We start from the raw sequence: 8,483 nt of genomic DNA on the forward strand, positions 1-8,483 counted from the left end.
TTTGGTGGCCCCAACCACCTGTGTCCCTATTGGTTTGTGCCCCTGAGACTTCTTTGGTCCCTACTGCACCCAGACCCTAAAATCCACTCTTGCTCTATCCCATTGTGATGGATTGGTATTTAAGAAAACAAAGAGAAACACCTAAGGAAGTAAATGCTGCTAGAGGCTGATGGGAATTTTTCTCCTGGCCAATAACTGGCCATTTCTGAGAATTGACAGTAGTTTTGACCATTGAAAAGTGAGATCAACTTGTGAACACCACCTTAAGACATAAGGCTGGTAATTTCTTTGTCTCTTTGTTTCTGTCTGTGAAAGGTAACACAGCTCCAGCTGGGCCCCCGTCCCCTGCCCAGCCCATGCAGCCCAGGCAGGGGCTGGGCTGGCCCTGCCGTGGCTCCCGGCCGGGAGATGGGGCCTGCAGGGGCTTCTCCTGGACCCAGGCCAGGCTGAGCTCTGCTGCAGCTTCCCTGGAAGCCTCCGGGGTGGCTGAAGCTTTTCCCAGGGGGGTCCCCAGCTCTGAGCTGAAACCTGACAGCATGAACACCTGCAACTGGAGCAAGACTTTAACTCTTTTACTACCCAGATGAAATTTGCAGATTTAATCCTTTTTCCAGGAAGAAGGCAAGAGAGAGTGATCAACAGGTAAAGAGATAACATAAACTATCAAAAACAGTGAAGAAAGGAATTAAGCTTCAGATGGGGAGAGAAATAAGGAGATGCTTTAATAAGCTGAAATATTCTTTTGCTAAAACTATAGAGAAGGACAATAGTGTTCTGAAAAACTCCTTTAATTCATGAAAGAGTATTTTGGGGGAATAGAGTGTTTCAAAGTGTAGATTTAAGCAAATGGTGTAGTTGTGATCTTATGTGATGCTGGAACAGAAACAGAGAAGTGAGAGTTATTGAAAATTTGTGGCCTTTAAGAGGCAAAGAGAAAACTTCTGTTTCCAGAGATGTTCACAGAGACAGATGAAGATAACTTTTGCCTTTGAATAGCTCATCCTTAAAATGACACCCCTTGACTCATGACCCATAACACACCTCAGAGTGATGTGAAATGGGAGGAGAGAACTGATGACAGAGTTTTCTGGGTGGCTGGCATCAGAAAAATAGAAAACTATAGGAAAATGGTTTTCTTGCGAAAAACTCCATAGATTAGCAGAAGAGAACTTCTTTTTCTCTACGAAGACTGATGAAGAGACTATAGCAAAGGTGGGACTGTTTTAACTACCAAGGTTTTTTGTCTCTATGTTGTCATGTGAACGAGAGAATGGTTGGGTAGAGGGGGAAAAGGAGTTCTGGAAGTTTTATTCTGGTTTCTTATTCTTGTAGTTTTGTTAATAAACTTTCTTTGTTCCTTTTAAGTTTTATGTCTGTTTTACTCTTGTTCTAATCCATATCTCACAGCAAGAAATAAGTAAGTTTTCTAGTGATTTTTAGCTAATGCTTTAAAATCACAACACCCATAAAATCCACCAACCTGCCTTTGTTCAGGGTTCTTAGTCTCTGGTTTATGCTGGGTTAATTTCTGTGTTGGTGACGCCCCAGTAAAAGGATTCCCAAGTTTAACCAAATGGAGACCTGTCTTGTTGACTTCCCATGCTGGTCACTGGTGGCTGCAACCTCCCTGGACATGACTCTGTTGCAACACGATGCAACAACTATATTGTAAATAATAGCTAATCTAAGCAAGCAGGACGCTGAAGGTTTTGCATGATTTGCAACCAGTGGCTTGAAAATATTTTCTACATGTTAAAACTTAACAACACTACTGTAAGGATTACAAAATTCACATTTTAAGCAAAAAGACACTGAGGCACTGAAGCTCTTAGAAGCTTATGTGTAATGAGAAAACCTTATTTACAGCTTATACTTTCTCACAGTAAGTCAAACTGTATAAATGAAGGCTACATCAATTTTCAGCCTTTGATAAACAGACTTTGGATGCTGAGGAAGCTGTTATACCCTCAGATGGGCAGCAGAACCAAGTTTAGAAGGAGTTGTGCCTTGGAGAGCAGAACAGCGAGATAACTGTGCAGATAACTGGCATTCAAGAGAATTATTCAGTAATTGTTGTCTAGCTCCAAGCTTAAGAGAAAGCAATGGCTTTTCATCTCCTTAACTTCGCTTAGGCTTTTTCCTTGTTGACAAAAGGAATTCTGAACCACCCTTCATTCTTCCTTTACAGATCCTGACTGAGAAAAAACTCTCGTGACCTTGGAATTCCACCAAGAAGACTTTGAATTAAGTACCCTTTTCACTGTTTTTTTATACTCTGACTTTTCTCCTACTTTAACTAAAACCAAAACAAGTGGGTTCATGTTGAACTTCTACTGCTGTCTTTTAATGTCCAGATACTGACCGCTAATTACTTTCAAAGACCACAGGTCAAGGTAACTAGTAGGGAAGTCAAAGGCATTTTTCTTGATTACATCCCAAAACTGCCTCACCTAATTGGGAACAGTTGGCTAGTAAAGTTAGTTTTGAACTAACCTCCTTTAACCTTTAAAATCACAAAATGTGGAGATGCGATGGTCCCCTGATGTGCATCTGGAGTCATGTTTAACACTGACATTCTTTGCTTCTGAGGTTTCTTCTGATTAGAGTTTGAGCTTATAAAGTGATGTGATCCTGTCCACAGCTTCCAGCCAAAGGGACCAGAGCACACTTTTACATCTGCGAACACATAGAGTGTTTTAGCTTGAGTGGGATGAACTTTCAGGAAAGTTCTTGTATTTAACATTCTCTAAAACTACCATGGCCTCAATAAAGTGAGGATATTCCTTTGTTTTATAAGGGAGAATGTAGGCAGAAGGAAAACAATTGCTCAGATCTTGACTTGAATGCTGACACACAGAGTGGTGTTATAAATGAAATTAGAATTTTGACAACTAGGTCCCTTGAGTTAATAACAGTTTAATTAAAAATGGATACAATTTAGTAAATTGAATAGTAATTTGGTATTAAAGAATACAGTTTAGTAAAATGATACAATTTAGTAAAAAATTACTATTTATATATGTAATTTGCTAGTAATTAAGTATGATTAAGGCATAAGCAAAATCGACCGGGATATGGAGAGGGCTTATCACTCCACCTCACATACAAAACCAACTGGGCTACGGAGGGGGTTTCTTACCCTGCGTCACATACAAAACCAAGCACTTCAAGCTAAATTTATATACTGTATGCTTATACATATTCATTAATGTTTCCCGTAACTTTCCTCCTATTTCCAATTTTTCTGACTTTACGTCACTTTTCTTCATGGCACATGCCTCACTTGCTGTTAAGGGGTCTCCAGTCTTCTTCTGGGGGTCTTTTGGTGGAGGCTTCTCCTCTTCCTCGTTGTCCTTTGGATAACCTTACAGGTTTCCGCGTGCGTACTAAGCGTTACATAAGTCTACTAATTAGTCTTATATTTACTGATTTTTAGGCCCAATGCCTAAAGTCATTCTAATTTTGTCCATCTTAAGGCTGTTTTGGTCTTGGGACATCACTTATCTTCCCAACTACATCCCGTACCTCAATTGTAACATCTGTGAAGGGGTGCATCTACCTTGTAACACTGATTCTTTTGATTGCTTCTAATAATAACTTTAATAACAGTTAGAATTTAGTTAGCACAAATCACTTCCATTTATTACAGTTGAATCCATGGAAAGCAACTAGAAAATACAGATATTGTTTGGAAATGCAGCTAGGAAAGAGCCTGAAGGCTTCACTGCACTGCACTGTACAGTAAGAAGCCTGGAGCATTTGCATCTCAGCAAAAGAATTATCAGTACAAATTTGCTGTATATATTCTTTTAAGCTTCTTTTTAAGGCTCAGATTTGTACATGAACTTTCTGAATTCTCGCCTGATTTACACATTTTCTGAATTACATGAACTTGAAACATATTGCTTAATACATTATAATTCTTTTTACTCTGTGATGAGATGGTAAAATTTTGTAAATTTTAAGACACTTAATATCCCCTATTGTGAGAAACGACTCCTCACTTTATTTTTTTTAAAGTTTAAGGGTTTATTAAACTGTAAACCTTAACAAAATACAACAAAGGACCAAATAAGGAAAAAGGAGCAGTGTGCTGGGAGCTCATGACCGTCTGCCACATGCTCACTCCCAAAATGGCTGCTCCGCATTTTATAACCCTGGGGATGCGTCAGGCAACCCTGGCCCCTCCAAACACCTGTCAGTCAACTCTTCTTTGCTGTTCATTGGTAGACACTGCTTTCTTGCAACTTGATTGGAGGTCAGGTGTTGTCATGCCACACCTCCTAGTAACAAGGCTTCCCGCCTCCCAGAAGCCCCATGCAAGGGGGCACAGGTAAATGCCCCACCTATGTGTCCCTGACAAATGAAACCATCCAGTGGCAGCAATATGCAGGGGGAAGGGGACTATGGAGGGAACATAGAACAGCAACAAACCATAATAACATAACCATACATCAATAAACCTTCTCTTAACATATACACAATAATCATCCCTTCATCACATGACTTATCTGTAACACCTGTGATGATGGTTAACACCATACTGGTCATTGTCCATTACTGGAAACTCGATCCATATGTGGGACTGCGCTCACATATGTTCACATTGGGCCTTACAAACTGTGTATTGACTGCATGAATTAGAAGGTAACAAGCATGAACTCTACATGATAATTTGACTGGTAAACATCCCAAATGAGGAGCACCCAGCATATTTGATTATTCCTGAACAAAATTACTTACTAAGCAGACACAGAACATTGGATTCCTTCTTTATCCCACACAGATTAATACCTTCTGAGTGAGGTTTATGCCTGGCTTCTGGGAATGAGGAAACAAAGGTCTTAGGGTGATTCATTTTGCACAAACTGGTTGTTTTCAGAGTAGTGGTTTTTACCACAGGGTGAAATGAAAACAGCTGCGAAGTGCAATTTGATTTAAAAAGGCAGCAGCCACTGGTCACAGCCCAGACACATCCATGGCTCTGCAAAGCCCTGACCTCTGCTGTGCTGCAGCCCCTCTGGACATTCATGTTCCTGAACTTTTAACACTGAATTGTGACCTTTACAAGCACCACTGTGTTGGATCCAAGTGGCAAAGAGCCGCTCAGCCAAGCAGGCTCCTCATCCTCTCTACACTCTGCTAGCTACAGCTTGTAGACAAACCCACCTCATGCCTTTAGTCGAGCTGAGTGTGGCACGCTGGATTCTGCACTGCCCATGCTGTAGGGCTCACAAATATATTGAAGTGCTTCCCACACACTGAATATTGGGACCATCTCAGTTCATAGCTACAAGTATTCAATGCAGATAATGAGTGGGTCCTTAGGTCTGTTTTTACTTATTGAGAGATTTAGCCTCAGAGGGCAGGATTCTGTGCACCTGCCATCAGGTGCAATGTAGACACTGCAGCTCACCAAGCTGCCCCAGCCTCCTGTTTTTATTCAGAATAGGGAACTTTAGGTCACTGTTCACCTGACCCAGTTTAGATCTGCCAGTGCCTAGTGAGTGCACCAGAGCTGACACAGTGGGAGGCTCAGGCTGTGCAAACACCCTGAGCTGACTCAGGTTTATCAGATGAAGCCCAGCCTCTGGTCTGGGTGTGGTGTGCTGCAATTACATGTGCTATAAGCAGCTTCTGAAAATAAAAGGGACATTTCCCTTCCACACCCTCACACTAGCCCATGATCCAGGGTTGATCTGTGGGCTGATTGGCAGCTCACCTGCCAGGGACTAGTTTAGAATGTTGCCTGCTTTGGAGGTGCTGCCTTCCCTCTGTCTGATACCTTGGCATTCAGCAAGGAAATTAAAGGTCACTAAAATAACTAGGCTATTTTGTAGCCTCAAATTACTTTAAGTAGTTATTTCATCTGTGTTCTCCAGATGAACCCAGTCTGAATCAGATCATATGGAATTTTCTACTGAGTCTTTTAAAATGGGCATGCTCAGTTCAAGTTTAGAAGAGTTGATAAAAGACAGGCATTATTTATGCCCATGAGAAAGAGCCTCTGGTTACTACAAACTGCACTTTTCCCCAAAGGTCACATTTCTTTTAGATTAAAATATAAATAAATAAACCACATTCTGATCTTCAGTGTTTCACATCGGTACTACAAGTTTTGCTGAGCTTCTTTGAATAGAAAACACCTGAATTCAGGTCAGGTCAGGTCACCCTGAGAGGGCTTAAGCTCCAGAAGGAAGGGGACTCCAGTCTCCTTTTCTCTCCTGCAGTGCAGTGTCACTCTGTTATTTCCGCTGCCGTTTGCAATTACACAGAGCAGCAGTTCCTGAGATGCTCTCACCTCTGGGGTGAAAAACAATAGAAGAGAAAAATAATTTCTTCCTTCAAAGCATCCTGAAAGTTTCTGATTCAGGTGCCTGCCCTGTGCTCTTCACCCAATCAGACAAAACCAAATGGCCCCAGTAAACACAAACGAAACCTCATGGAAATTTAAAAGCTGTGTGGATGAGGCAACTGGAGACATGTGTTAGGGGTGGGCTTGACAGTGCTGGGGAACACAGTTGATGAGCTTAGAAGGCTTTCCCAACCTAAACAATTATGTGATTCTGTGATTATGAAATCGCATCTCTCCCCAGCAAAGTGGGCGAGCAGGGCCAGTGCTGGTTGTGACTCCAGGGAAGGGAGCAGTGGGTATGGACAGCCCCAGGCTACTGAAGGGATGGGGAAGCCCCGAAGAAGAGGGAGGTGAAGGAACAGCACTAGTGACCAGTGCAAGCAGGGAAAGCCTGGTGTGTGGGAGTGCTCCAGCCAACACTTCCAAACAACCAGTGCAGCAGAGACATCATATCCATGGCACATGCAACCAAAAAACACAAGAAATCAATACAACATCCCCCTCACCTGGGCACCTTGTAACCTTCTCTGCTGCAGGCAGGTAAGCGTCATTTCAGCTTTATATTCATTACTTGTTGGGGACATAGGGAAAGACAAGTTTTACTTTTCCCAATTAAAAGGCAGGGGAAAAAAAATAAAAGGAAGAAGTGGGGAAGGAAATTTTATTTCCAAGCTTCTAAAAGGATCTTACAAACCACAGTGAGTAAAAAAAAAAAAAAAAAAAAAAAATATATATATATATGTGTGTGTGTGTGTGTGTACAGGTGTGTATATATATATATATATATATATATATATATATATATGAAAGGTTTCTGTTAAGCAATTTTTCACATTATCTAATGGTGATAGGCGATACCATGTAACCATATATGTGTTTCCCCATAATCTTGATCACTGCCGACAGTTCACAAACTCTTCTCAGACAACATTACTCCTAGACTGTACAGATTTCTTTTCTCAAAAGCAAAGGAGAAGGAAAAAGTATAAAGTAATCCATAGGAAAGAAAAAAGAAAACTCTCTTAAGCAAGGTCTTCCAGGTTGGGCTGGGTGAGAGCCAAGTTTAACATCTCCTGCATGGCTATGGAAGCTCCTTCCCAGCCTCTTCATGGCACAGAATTTCCTCCAGCACCTATTACTCCACAGCATCCCACACACAAAGCCCTGTGTTACCCTGCTCCCACCCTGCCCAGGGTCTCACAACTTCAAAGGAGTCCCAACACTGCCCAGCTGCATCCTCAGTACTGCTCTTCCCTCACACCTGCCCATCAATCCTAAACTCAGTCTTTAGTTGTTAGGACTTCCTAACACCTCTGCCCATCCAGAAGGAGTAAATCCTAGACCTCCACCCCCACCAGCTCAGCATGCTGTTCCAAGCACCCCTGCAGCAGGAATTCCAGCTGCTGGGGATGAGAATGGATTCACATCTAGCTTTTCAGGATCTAGTTCCCACATCAGAAGGGCATGAGGCTGTGAACAGAACCAACTGCTCCAAACCAGAAAGGACTTCAGGAAATAAAGGCAGAGAAAGCTGAGAGAGATAAATGGAGCTGGGGCAGGTCCATGTGCTCCAGATTCTTCCTCACCCTGAAATGTCATGGCAGCTTTTGTAGGTTGCCAAAAAGTAAACAAAAACCAGTGGTACCTGGTTCCCCCATCCCACCCCCAACAGTTTTTAAACACTTAATGTCCAGCTCAAGTGAAATCAACAGATTTTAAAATCCACACAGGTGTCAAAAAAAGAGACTTTAAAAAATTTGCTTATTCCTTTTTGCAGCAAAACCAACCTCAATTCAAGCCTCAGAGGCAGAAGGCTAAAGGCAACATCTCTTGTAGGTCTGTGTCACCCCACTTCAGAGGTCCAAGGGGCTCTTTGGATCCCATTCCTAGATGGGAACCCTCATTGGGGACCTAACAACTCTCGCTGTCTCCAGGCATCCTTCATCCCAGGGATGCTGATGCATGTAGCTGACGGAGGATGGCTCAGTCCCAGGCACCCCCACTCCTTCCTGCACAGCTCAAAAGCCAGGCAGGAGATTAGTCACATGCTGTCTTCCTCCTTCTCCTCCACCTCCTCCTCTGCTACACCCTACATGGGAAACAGGCAACCACACACACCCCAGCCAGC

The sequence above is a fragment of the Cyanistes caeruleus genome, chromosome 27 (assembly GCF_971803275.1).
Source record: "Cyanistes caeruleus chromosome 27, bCyaCae1.hap1.1, whole genome shotgun sequence".
NCBI lineage: Eukaryota > Metazoa > Chordata > Aves > Passeriformes > Paridae > Cyanistes > Cyanistes caeruleus.